The sequence below is a fragment of the Spea bombifrons genome, chromosome 8 (assembly GCF_027358695.1).
Source record: "Spea bombifrons isolate aSpeBom1 chromosome 8, aSpeBom1.2.pri, whole genome shotgun sequence".
NCBI classification, from domain to species: Eukaryota; Metazoa; Chordata; class Amphibia; order Anura; family Pelobatidae; genus Spea; species Spea bombifrons.
In genome coordinates, this window is record NC_071094.1 from 12,053,558 (window position 1) to 12,066,256 (window position 12,699).

At 38.1% G+C, this 12,699-nt stretch overlaps 1 protein-coding gene across 4 annotated transcripts in view; it reads left to right on the forward strand.

The window, feature by feature from the left end:
• Nucleotides 1-303: 303 nt before the first annotated feature.
• STRBP (spermatid perinuclear RNA binding protein) overlaps nt 304-12,699 on the forward strand; it is a 68,464-nt gene continuing 56,068 nt past the window's right edge. For 2 of the 4 annotated variants that reach the window (XM_053472422.1, XM_053472423.1), the window contains exon 1: nt 304-376. The gene's annotated coding sequence lies outside the window, so the exon portion shown is untranslated. Of the gene's footprint in view, nt 377-1,833; nt 1,868-12,699 lie in introns of those variants that run through there. The other 2 variants (XM_053472424.1, XM_053472420.1) reach the window with 2 other exon arrangements.

Consider the following 12,699-nt stretch of genomic DNA (forward strand, 5'->3'; position numbering starts at 1 on the left):
CCATTAGAATATTAGAGGCTATATTTGCACAGATGCTTGCTTCTTATTGCCTGGCCACCCATATGGTTTTTTGATGGGTAGATTTATGGATAGACACATGTGACTCTGTCTCGTTATTGAAATTACGTGAATTGTCACAGCATTAACGGATCAGGTGCAGGGTGTCCGCACACGCGCGCTCCACTTCAGGTGCAGGTTCCCTCGCGCGCGCCTGCAGCGCGCTCCACTCAGGTGCAGGAGAAAGGGGCGGGGATCCCAGGCAAGGCTCTGACCAATGGGAGTAACCAGTGCAGTCACGTGGCAAGTGCTGGGCTCGTGCCCCTCTCGGTGTGTGAGGATAAGGAGACGGCGGAGTGGAAGCATCCCCGGGACACCGGTAACTACAGAGGGCAGGGGGGGAGGAGAAAGAAGTCAGGGGGATGGTGGCACGCAGTAAAAGCAGGGTTCAGCTGCTTATGTGCAAAGGGAGGAGGTCACCAGTGTTTAGGAGAGGGGGAACAAGGGGTAACATCACCGGGGTCAGACACGGTGCAGTGCTCTTGTGTGAAAGGGAAGTAACAGCGAGCAGCCGCGATCGGCTTGCTTTATGTGCGATCTATCACGTATATTCCCAGGGGGCAAGGAAACGGCAGAAGATTGAACGTGTATACATGCCCTGGGAACACTGAGGCACAGCACATATTTACCTAGATGCGCTCTGCATCGGTTTAAGTAACACTGACTCGCCCATTTATTTCCCCCATGTGCTTATTGTTATGTTGCCTCTTGTGTCCCCTGAGCTGTGTTGCCTGCCCGGGGACTCGCGTGGATTGCCTGCGCGCAGTAAGTGATGCAGTGCCGCCTGTCCAAGTTGTGATGTTGCTTTGCAGGCTGTGAAAGGCTTTGATGTGATCAGGATATTAACGATGCATTTGTGTAATAGGAAGATTACAGTAGCTTGCTGACAGATGCTTGTAATGTCAGTCTGTTTAAATACACCTGTGACCAGATCTGTGCAAAGACTAGAAAATGAATCACACAGATGTCACAAGTTTTAGGTAGGTTCTCTCTAAATTATAATCTGAACATCAAAAGTACTTTGCCAAGCCCGCTGTTTGTGGTACCAAATGCATAAAGAGGGCTATCTGTCATCACCCATAGCCCTGTGCCCGCAGTGGGTACATTATGGGATGCTAAATGCCCAAAGATAAACATGTACATGATTATGAAAGGAATACATTGCTGTCCCAGCTGAGCTACGACACTGAAAACTCTGTATATGTCAGATGGAACAAATATTTGGCAAGCTAACAAAACCTGTGTTATGATTTGTAATGTTATGGTTTTTTAATACGCGTTACACGTGAGTCACTAAAATGCACACGCTAGTATATGAGTGGGATGCCTGCCTATACAGATTTAATAAGATGTTGAGAGGACAACGTTAAGGTGCAGCTTATCATTGAGATTGAAATGAAGTGTGTAAATATATGGACATTACGCAGGGGTTGTTTTATAGTTGTGTATCGGTTTAGGTGCTGTCACTTTACAGATAGAATGGAGCTGGTGTGATGTACATGTTTGGATTGGATCTCTGCTTGCGTGTGCATTGCGCTCGACCATGAGAGTGGAGAGTCACTGCATTAACGTTTATTATGCCTTCATTTTCCTCTCTTTTCTTGGCCAAGAGTCTGTTTTGACTGCATGCCCTTGTGCCTTTTTTCGAGCACCTCTCCATGAATAGGGATTTGTTCTTCACGCACATGCGCTCTGCACCCCCAGCAGGTCTGCCAGATGGTGTCCCTCAGACTCCAGTCAGCTTCTCTGGTGGCTGCGGGACAGACTGTGCAGAGATGAGCCTGTAGGATGCACGGAACCGGCTATCCAGGTATCCTTTCTCTGATGTTTGCATAATGGTTGTGCTCTGCAAAAGCCCTTTTATCTGTCTTTGGAATACATTGTCCAAGATCTTACCAGTAGAAATTCTGCACCATGATTCTGACTTGGCGTGTGATGAGGTATGATGATGTAGTTTCCATTCTAATTCTAGTTATAGATTGTTGTGGTAGTAGTATTAGTAAATATGTGGACTTGAAAACTTCTGTGTTTAATGATCATTAATTGCTGCAAATATTTTGTTTGGTGAGGATGATACTAATACAGTGAAGATATAGTAGATCAGTTAATAGTGTTTTTTATATGCGTGGCAGCATTTATTATAGGAAGTGATTGTTTATTGCTGGCAGTATATAGGCGAACATATCTGCTTTAAGAATGTATATTTTTCTGCAAATTGAAGTTTAACGAATCATCGGTTTAGGAGGCTTCCGTTCCTCGTTTTCTGGATATACTGAACATTGTTCACCTAATGAGGCCGGTTTGGGTAGTTCTTTATGTTGATAGTTGTATTGGAAAATATGGATTCCTTACGACACTATCTAAATGAACTTTGAAAGGGTGCCGCGTGATGCACCATTACATCTGTTCTGCTGAAGGGTAAATGTATCAAGAGTAAAAATAAACACACACACATCTGCCAGTAACATCTTGCTACAACGCAGAATCACACAATTTACAAAATAAAAGTGCAGTATTCTGAATGTATTCCTTGTTTTGAAATATCGCTGGTACCCAATTGTTTGGAGAGATGCTTATTTTGTATCCAAGCCATTGCTTTGACAAAACATGGCGTGATTGGTCGTATCGCTTTGTGTTCTAATGCTGTTTTTTCTGCTTTATTGAAAACCCTTCAACACATAAGACTTTATTTTGTATGCTATAATAGTGTGTATTTTCCAGCCTTTACTGTTATCCGGTGTTTTGTTTATTCCATTAAGTTTTATGAATACTGTCCAAGATTGAGATGTATTTACTTTTCTTGAGATTCATAATTGCAAGGGCGCACTGCGGACCACCTTGACTTTGCATGTTTTTAGCAGCTAGCAAAGCCTGGTTTAGCCTATTACTCTGTAATACTTTTAGGTCAGAATACGGATCACAGTTAAAAGCCCTCATCCCAGCTGCTTGTTTTTGTAATAGACTGTAAAATACTGGCTGTGTGTGTTTGTACCCCTGAACGTCTGTAATCATATTGTACGGTTTAAGACTAAGATTGCAGACAGAACTGAATATAACTGAATTATACCTTTTAAAAGCCTTGATATTTTGAGCTATTCATCATAATCCAATTACAGCTAAACGTATGTGAGGAAAGCTGACCTACTGGAATGCTGAGCAGCTCCTGCCTCCTTAACAAGGTGATTCTCAATCTCGATGGAAATGTCTGAAACTTTAGATGACAGCAAATGTTTAAGAGGCAACTATTAGATATTTGTTAGTATTTTAGAAAAAAATCTTTACATTTGTCTATTTCATTCTATAGAGAACTTTTTGTTGGTTTAGTGATACAGTTTTCATTGAATGCATTGATAACTCAATCGGCATATAAAGTTTTCACCAAGTTTAGAGTTGTCAGAATGTACTTTAACACTATTTCATGTTGTATGTTATCATTCTTTTCTGTATTAAAGATATCATTGCTTCTGGCTGAATGTCATCCGGACCTATTGATGTATATTTTACCATCTTAAAAAATTACTGACACTCTATTGTAAGTGGTCTGGATTTGAAACCAACACATACTGCTTCTTAGTGTACGGTATCTATGTACAGCTGTGTTCAGTATCTATGTACAGCTGTGGACAGTGGGAATCTATCTATCTTTTTATATACGCAGGATTTGGCAGAATTCAATTGTCTTTTTTTTCAAAGCTCGTAATATTTTGCCGTGGTGTTAAGAAAAAAATATCATTGGTACCATAGTTTGTATTCTTATAGGCATCCCCATGGATATACTGTGTTTGTGTATATGTCCACTCATACAAGAGTTATTTAAAATATGGAATAAAATGAAAAGTAAACAAAAAAAATTAAGTGTTAAAAAAGCAAATATACAGTAATGGATAATTATAAGTTGTACGGTGTATAGAGAATGCCTTGGCCTTCCAAAGCCAATGCATGTAGGGTAAGGTAGAGTATACGTGGGGACATACATCACTTGGTGTGCCAGGTGGCTAGTCTGGTTCTGGTGCTAAAGATTTGTTTAGGTCTTCCTTCCTGATTTTCCAAACGTGAAATGCAGGCAGCACATCTGCTCTTCTCTACAGTTGTGTATTTTGTTTCCTAAAAGGACTTTGGATGTTAAGCCGTTCTAGCTTAATATGATGTAAGAAGCGCCAGAGTATTTTTGTAAATACGCTTTTCGTTATTTTTGTGACGAAGCATGCCATCCCTAAAGATGTTTGGAGCTTTTTTTGCGGCATTAATATTTGCATGGTTATGTTGCAAGCTGTGCCATGTGTGACGCAAGCTGGTTCCTTATTCAATCCCAAGAGATTGTATATTGTTTTCAGGTTGTCTTAACTTCTTAAATGGCAGAAGATCATGGGTAGGTGAGTACTTATGTTAAACAAACTGATTATAAAGTTACTATTTATGCAACTTTTTTTTATTACAAATATTACATACATATTGCTTACAACCACAGGACAATAGCAAAAGGATATCAAAAGTCCATAATCACACTGTTAGGGAACTCTTAAATAGCAAATGAACATGTGGCAGACATTATTTCAAATGCTACTTAACCTCAATACGAAGTGTCCAAATGTGCTGAGTTTAGGTTTAAAACTAGGACATAGTGTAGGTGTGAATCAATATAAGCCGAGCACTGCGTGTCCGTGTGGAAAGCTTTGCTTTACCTAAAGAGTTTTGTGGTTAAACCGATGTAATAAGGAAAGGTGATTGTAACAAATTGGTGCCCTATACATGTATAGTATGAATTTTACCTATAACTAAATATTGCAGAGGGAGTGGAGTTGATGATTCCATCCCTCAGTACGTGAGTGTGAGTAAAATATAATTCTGGGGTAATTTAATGGTTTGGAATGGTAGGGGCGGTTGCTGACCGTACTCCCGTGTTAGTCATAATATGCGGCTTATTTTACAATGTAAGACGTGTTTTTATCAGGCTTAAATAACAAGGAAAATAATTGCGTATAAATTATGCAGTGCCACATATACGTCAACCAATCCAAGTCAGTAGAGTAATTGTATTACTATAAGGGCAAAACGCATGATGAGGAAACGAGGCTGGTGACTGGAACATGGTCCGCTGTGCTGACTCTTTGATAGGCATGTGTAAGGTTCATGTATGTGTGTATCTCGCATAGTGTGGGAAGTAAAGACACTTTGCCCCATATGCCAACATAAGAGTCTTTGTGATATGTGCATTATATTGGTCCCCATAAACATAAATCATCGAGTGTTTAGGAGTCGCCTTGAGTTCCAGTAGAGAGATCCGTAAGCTTACAGTAGACCATTTCTAGTATTTGAGAACTAGGTTAGTTGGATGTTATTTTTCATTGTAATGTTAGTGAGGAGTGTGTGTATAAAAGGTTTCTTTTTTTAAAGAAAAATATGTTAACCTCTTCCTGTTATAACATATCTATCATGGTAGACCGCTAGGATAAAATAGTATAGTAGGACAGGGAGGTAAGAGTGAGGAGAGTGTGAGACCAAGTATTGTGAAGGGGTTAATATGCCTTATTAGCAGGGATAAAGTCAAGTGATAGTATAGTCTTTATGAACTCATTGTAATATCGATACATAGTCTGTAAAATATGAAAGAGGGAATATCTTGTATTGCTGTAGAAGTATGTAAAACCATACACTGTGTTTGTTGTTCCCTTTATACCCTTATTTTTAGTGCTGGTTACTTTTTTTCCATCCTGTACTTTCACTTTTCACTAAATATATTTCATTTTTTTACAATTTCAAGGGGACAAAATATATCCCATAACCTTAAAAACATATTTGGTAATAAATCCTTCGTCTGTTTAGCAATTGTGCAAACTGAAAGGAAAATATTTTAGCTAAACACGCTGTTCTAAAGTTTGGAGAAAATTCCTGGTTTTCTTGCAAATATTATCTATTAAAACAGCATGAAATGGATCAGAAATACATTGTAGACACTGATAATATTGTACATGCCTATTGTAGCTGGAAGCACCTTTTTATTTTTAGAATACTATAATCTAGCATGTGCTATCAGAAAGCACTCGCCTCCTCCACCTGATTGTATCTGAATGTCTGGCCACTCTTAATACTTCTTACACTGTAAACTCCTCTAGGCAGAGACCTCCTTTTTGAATGTATTCATACCCTGATTACGTCTGCATGGCTTCTATACTTTGATACTATTGTCAGATTAGTCAACGGAAAAAACAATACGGATAACCTGTGTAGTTGCAGTGCCATTTGTGAAATTGCAGGTGACATCACAGATGTTAAGTACAGCTTTTGTAGTAAGCAACCTGGGATTACTATGCCAAATATATACGCTGTATACTTAGTGGCACTCCCTATAGCCATCACTAAAAATGTTGCTGTTTTGTAGTAGCTTAGCAGCCGATGGGCAACCTTATCTTGCCTCTCCTTGCATATTTAAGTGTACACATGAGATGCTTAAACATGGATGCATTCCAGTTAAACACTGTGGCACCATCTTGGGACGAGAGAATGGTGCTGATCAGTCAGTATTTAGCAGTTTCTCTGCCAATAATTATAATAGAAAAATTGTAGCCAAATTTGGCCATCTACTGCCATAAATTATATATAATAACTTTTTTTTTTTAATTTAAAAACAAAGTGGATGAATGCAACACCCTTCACCCTCGGCCATTATGGTGAGGGTGACGGGAGTTGTAGGCCTCGGTGCATATATTCTATGTTTTGTTCAGCATAATTGTGGGCCTGTGACCCCTAATCTGTACCAACCCTGAGTTGTATATTTGTGTCGATTGCACACAACATAACACCTCTATTGAATAAATGTACAGTGAGGGGGGCATTTCTTGTTACTTTCCAAGTTTGGTTTAGTATGGGGAATTTTGTATTCTTTCGTGATGGCTTATACCATTATACTAGGAATCCATGACTTAACTAAAAAAAATATAGGTTTTTGTAGGTGACGTGTAAGTTGTTTATAAGGTTGTCACCTAAATATAACTCTAGCAAAACTTAAAAAATTGACCTGGCCTCCCAGGGGAACATGGACGCCGTGTTATGTGTTATGTTGTCTCTTGAGATGTCATCTGTGGGGATTTTATAAAAAAAAAAAAAAACCACCACATCGATTTACTGCATTTCTGTGCGTGTGTGTGTGTGTGTGTATATATATATATATATATATATATATATATATATATATATATATATAATATTATATTAGTAGAAGCATTATTAAACACTCATCCGCATTTAGCAGACAAGCCAGAAGGCTTGTTTTTTCCCTAGAAATCCCATGGTGCTGCCACAAGCACAAGGAATTCTGGGTAGGCGAATGCAAATTATATAGTGTGTGTAAACCTTTTATGTATAATATAAAATTTTAATATTTTTACTCGCGTAGATCTTGAATTAATCTTTTTTTGTGGTATTTTATAAGGTAATCTGTGCATCATTAATTACACGGTGTGGATAGTTGATGTAGGCAAAGATATGTTTTGTTATCTATATATTTCAAGTTAATTTGTTCATGTTTTATAAATTGCATTTTGGCAGGAACATTTGGAAGATTGCAAATCCTTAATATTTGCATTTTGTTTTTGTGACTATTAAGGACACATGAAAAGCTATTGCACTAATAAAGATTTATGCACCTAAAATGTTAAGCGTTCTCAGGCTGGATAGTCTTTGAAATTCCGGTAGCAGATTGTCATTTTTGAAACAAAGCCCTTTATTTTGGTAGAAGAACGCCTGGGGCCTTTGTTTTGCTTCTGCATCAGGAGCCGCACTCTGGGTACACCAAGGGATAAGTAGCCACTGAAGAGACATTGTTTATCAGCAAGCACTTTCCTCTCTCTTGGGTTTGCACGTACCCGATTACTTTATTTTGCCTACGTAATCTGAGCCACGTTTACAAATGTATCCAGAGGGCATACACAGCAGTCACAGAAGTGCTTTTCATCCCTACGTTGGTGTTACAAGAGAACCATTTTACAAGGTAAGCAGATTGAGCTTTTATGGTGCACGAAGGAGTTATTTAGTACTACAAGCAAGCAATACCCATGGTGTACAGAGTGAAAAGTCAAACGTGCAATATATCTACAGCACCTGAAAAAGGACTATCGCAAAAACGGACTACAACGGACATATCGAGGTGTATGTAGATAACCGTCTGTGTTATCAAAATCCTGTTGTGGGTCAACAAATAATTTAATGAGTAGTATGTCGTGTATTAAGAGTACATTTGATTGTATCACTGCTATTAGTCAAATTTAATTACTTTAATCTGGGCAAATTAATTTACAAGTATTAATAACATAATATCATTGGTTTACGAGTATCTAATGGCTCTCTACCGTATATAGTAAAATGACCTTTTAACTATCCCCATTTGCTTGGAGAAATCCTGATAGTCAACAATGGATTAGGTAGGTTTATATTTTATTATTAATACTAGTGCCTTAGTGTTGGGTTGATGAGCCCTGTTATGAAAGTGCTGGACCATGTAGTATCAGTCACTTTGATTCCACTTAGTTTATGGCTCCATTGCTAATAAAATATATAACCCCGGGGTTTCAGTTATGTGGCAGTACCAAGGGATTCAGAGTTTCCAGTTAGTATAGACATTTCTAATGGCATATTTCCTCACACGCCATAACATGGCTAGTATAATCTCATAAAATGATGGATGCTATCATGTACACATTTTTTTTTTAAAAAAACGAGGGCTTTTCGTTTCTGTGAAACTCATTATTCTGGCTGCTGATGTTGCTAGTGGCAGTTATGCGTAACTCTTTAGGTTTAAATACTATAAGTAAAGGAAATGGAAAATGAGATAAAAAAGACAGACAGGGAAATGGTTAAAAACGCTGTGCAGAAAACCCATTTTTTGTGATATATATTGTAATATATTTTTACATTTTATGAAAACTATTTTGTGTAACATTTTAAAAACTACTGAATTTCATATAACATTGTACTTCGCCTTTTTTAGTGCAAGTATACGGTGAATAAGCTTATTTACCCTAATGTTATCTCATGCAGTAGAAAATAGCCCCTTACTAAGTTAGATTTAAAAAAATTGTTTTTGTGTTTCTGTAGCGCTGTTACAAGTCAGTAAAATAAATTAAAATCACAACAAATTATCAAACTGGTACAAAAGGAGAAGGCCCTGCTCTTGTGAACTTACAATCTAGTCAAGCCCTGGATACTAAGAGGAAGGGCTGCATGACTGGGTCTAGACTAACAGAAAGCTTGTTGCCCTATGGGGTTCCTCGTCTGGTTGGGTAAGGTTTCTGGCTATTTAGGGGACCCCTTTTTCCCGCCACTGGTCAGATACTGTTGACCAGCGCTTAAAGCAGTGAATCCCCGCCCTCCCTCCCCTTTTAATTGTCTCCTTCTTTATTTGATTTTTAGTTATGGCGGATGTTTTGAGATAGGTATGCTGTGTTTTATTGGTTGTTATACCATCAGTTATGTGTATTTCATTTTCTCCACGGGTTCAGTCCCTGGGGGAACGTTAAAGGGTAGGGTGTTCCGACCCAGCGGTCTCCGTATGGTATTTGGCGGGATATCCCTACAAAATGTTATCTGGTTTTAAAATGTTAGGTTATGCATACATATCTCATATCTTCTTATTTTATTTCTTGCATTTGTCACAGTAATAAAGCGCTGTGGCCTTACACTTTTTCCAACGACCTCATGTCTCACGTGTTTTTATTTGTGTTCAGCTGTATGTTATAGATAGTGCCCGAGTCAAGTCTATAGTAGGGTTTTTAAGACCAACAGGGTAAAATACTTATTTGTAAGAAAATATTCTACAGAAACTGGAATGTTTGTGATACCATAAAAACATTGCTTTAGATCCACAGTACCTCTTGGACATAGTTTTATTTTTGTAAGACTGCTATTTTGGGCATTGGCCTTGTGGCTTTGCTATTACTTTGATCAATGACTTTCTAGAAACATGAGATATGCTTCACATGATGGACATATCTTACCCTTTTTTCTCTTAAATTATTATGTATTGCTTTATACATGCCAGCGCTGTACAATGGGTAAACAGGACATAACGAGTAGTACATATCGTAATAATTTGATTTCCAGAAAAAAAAGGAGGGCCCTGCTCTAATGAGCTTAAATTCTGGATTAACACCCTACTGGCACACAGGTGTTAACATCACCTATCAAATGCCACAGTCGTTTTGTATACAAGTTGCTTTCAGCTGCCTCGGTTTACTGATATATTTTAAAAAATAAAAAATATATATTGTATTGAAACATTTTGTGTGAATCCAGTGATAAGAGAAAAAAAGAAAGCCGATGGAATGTGTTTATACAATAGCGATGGTACAAACTTTGCAAAATGGGCGTTATCGTAGCAACCGTTGGAATGGTCCAGTCAACAGAACTATTCCTTTGGTTGCTATCCCATACCGTGGGAGTGTTTTTAAAATTGGGCCTAGACAGGGGATTCGAACGTTACAATAATTATAGATAAATCAATAGTTGTGGAATAAAAATAATTGAACTTTATTGCTGCTTTATAGATTGGAGGCAAACAAGATTTATTAAGGGGTTTGCTGTGGTGAAATGCATTATGTGGTTTACTGGTTTAAATTGCATGACAAATGACTATATATATATATATATATATATATATATATATATATATATATATATATATATATATATATATATATATATATATATATATATATATATAAAATTAATGCACACATACATGCCCTGTCTCCGGGGTGCGGGAGCGGCGTTTGAGCACACCTAATTCCCACACTATTCCCCTCCAACAAGGTATTAAGCTATTTGAGGCTAGCCCTGGGGGCTTCTGACCCTGCCCCTCGGGCATATGTACCTCACCCTTGACTGCTAGTATATGGGAAATACACTTATTCACCCTACTCCTGCCTTATGCATTAGAAAATACCCCCTCTATGGAATTAATTTCACTTTCCTGAAACCGTTTTATGGCTGGTTATTAACTTAACGGTGCCCTCTGGTGCTATAGGGGTTGGGATATTGCTGTGTGATATCCATATAGTGATTGTGTAGTCTTGTGGAGATATTTTTCTTTGCTGTAATGCTATGTCCTTCTGCTTTTTTGCATTTATTATGAATACTCAAATGACACGATCTAATTTGTATAAAAACGCAGGGTTTGCTTAACACAGTTTACGTGTTAAATGTGCGTGTCGTAGGTTTTTCATCCTGTATTGTGACATTTGATAAAATGCCTGACAGGCATTTGACTCAAGGTTTTGACTAGAAGGTGTGTCAAAAGTTAATATATAGAAAAGTCACTTCATGATTTACTGGCTTGATGTTGGTACTTTCATGTCTCGCTCTTTACGTCATACAAACATTTTCTTGCTTACCATAGTCTGTGTCTGTGTACGTTAGCAAAGGTGAAGTGCAAGTAAAGGTGCAAAGGTAATACATTGTTTTGTTGAATCTTATATTATTTCCAAGGCACTGTAGTTCTACAGCTTACTAGGGTTTCTATAGATCAGGAATGGATGATTTTGTGCTAATCCCTAGAAACATTTCTATTGCCAAGTGTAAACATCTTAATATTCTTCATACCCTAGTCCATGTTTTTCCTATTTTGCTTACTTAATGTGTGTTTGATGCTTTCCTATTAAATTGGACTTTCTATTAATTGTGTTTCCAAGGCGTCTTTTTTGTACAACTTGAAATTATGCTGAGCCACCAGCAATAACACTTTTTACGTTTGCATAGTTTTTCTTCTTAATGCCTCAAGCAATTTCTGTATGCTGGAATCTGTTGTTTTCTGAAATGTCTCAAATGAAATGTCTTAATCAGAACTGGTAACTAGTAATGTTTATAACTAGCCATGCCCTGTGTACTTTGGACATTAGATTGACAAGCTGTAAGCAAGAAGAGTTGTCTCTTAAGAAAACTCGCGTGAAAATATGAGCATGACAAAGCATTAATGTTTAGACATTATGATACATTAATCAACATAATCAATATTTTTTTGCTTAAAGATTGCTTTCCGTCACGTCTTTCTAACAGAACATCTGAAATAGGTTCCTCCTGAAGGCAGAACAAGAAGATAAAATGAGAGACATATCCCCACTACTCCCTAGTGTTCTTCCTGTTCTACTGCAGGTGGGCAGGATCCTCTGTCTCTTCGGGCACTGGTCTAGTGCTCACCCAGCATACACCATGTGGACAAAAGTATTGGGACACCCAACCGTTACACCCACAGGGATTTTTGTGACACTGCATTTTGAATGCATAGACATTAATATGTAGTACCCCTTTGCAGCTATAACAGCTTCCATTTTTCTGGGATGGCTTTCCAAGATTTTGGAGTTTTTCCGTGGAAATTTTTGCCCATTCATCTAGTAGAGCAATTGGGAGGTCAGGCACTGATGTTGGACAAGAAGGCCTGATTTACAATCTCTGTTCCAGTTCATCCCAAAGGTGCTTGATTGGGTTGAGGTCATGGCTCTGTGTGGGCCAGTCAAACCAAACTCATCCCACCATGTCATGGACCTTGCTTTGTGAACTGGGGCACATGCTGGAATAGAAAAGGGCCTTCCTCGAACTGTTCCTACTAAGCTGGAAGCATATCATTGTCCAAAATGTCTTGGTATCCTGAAGGGG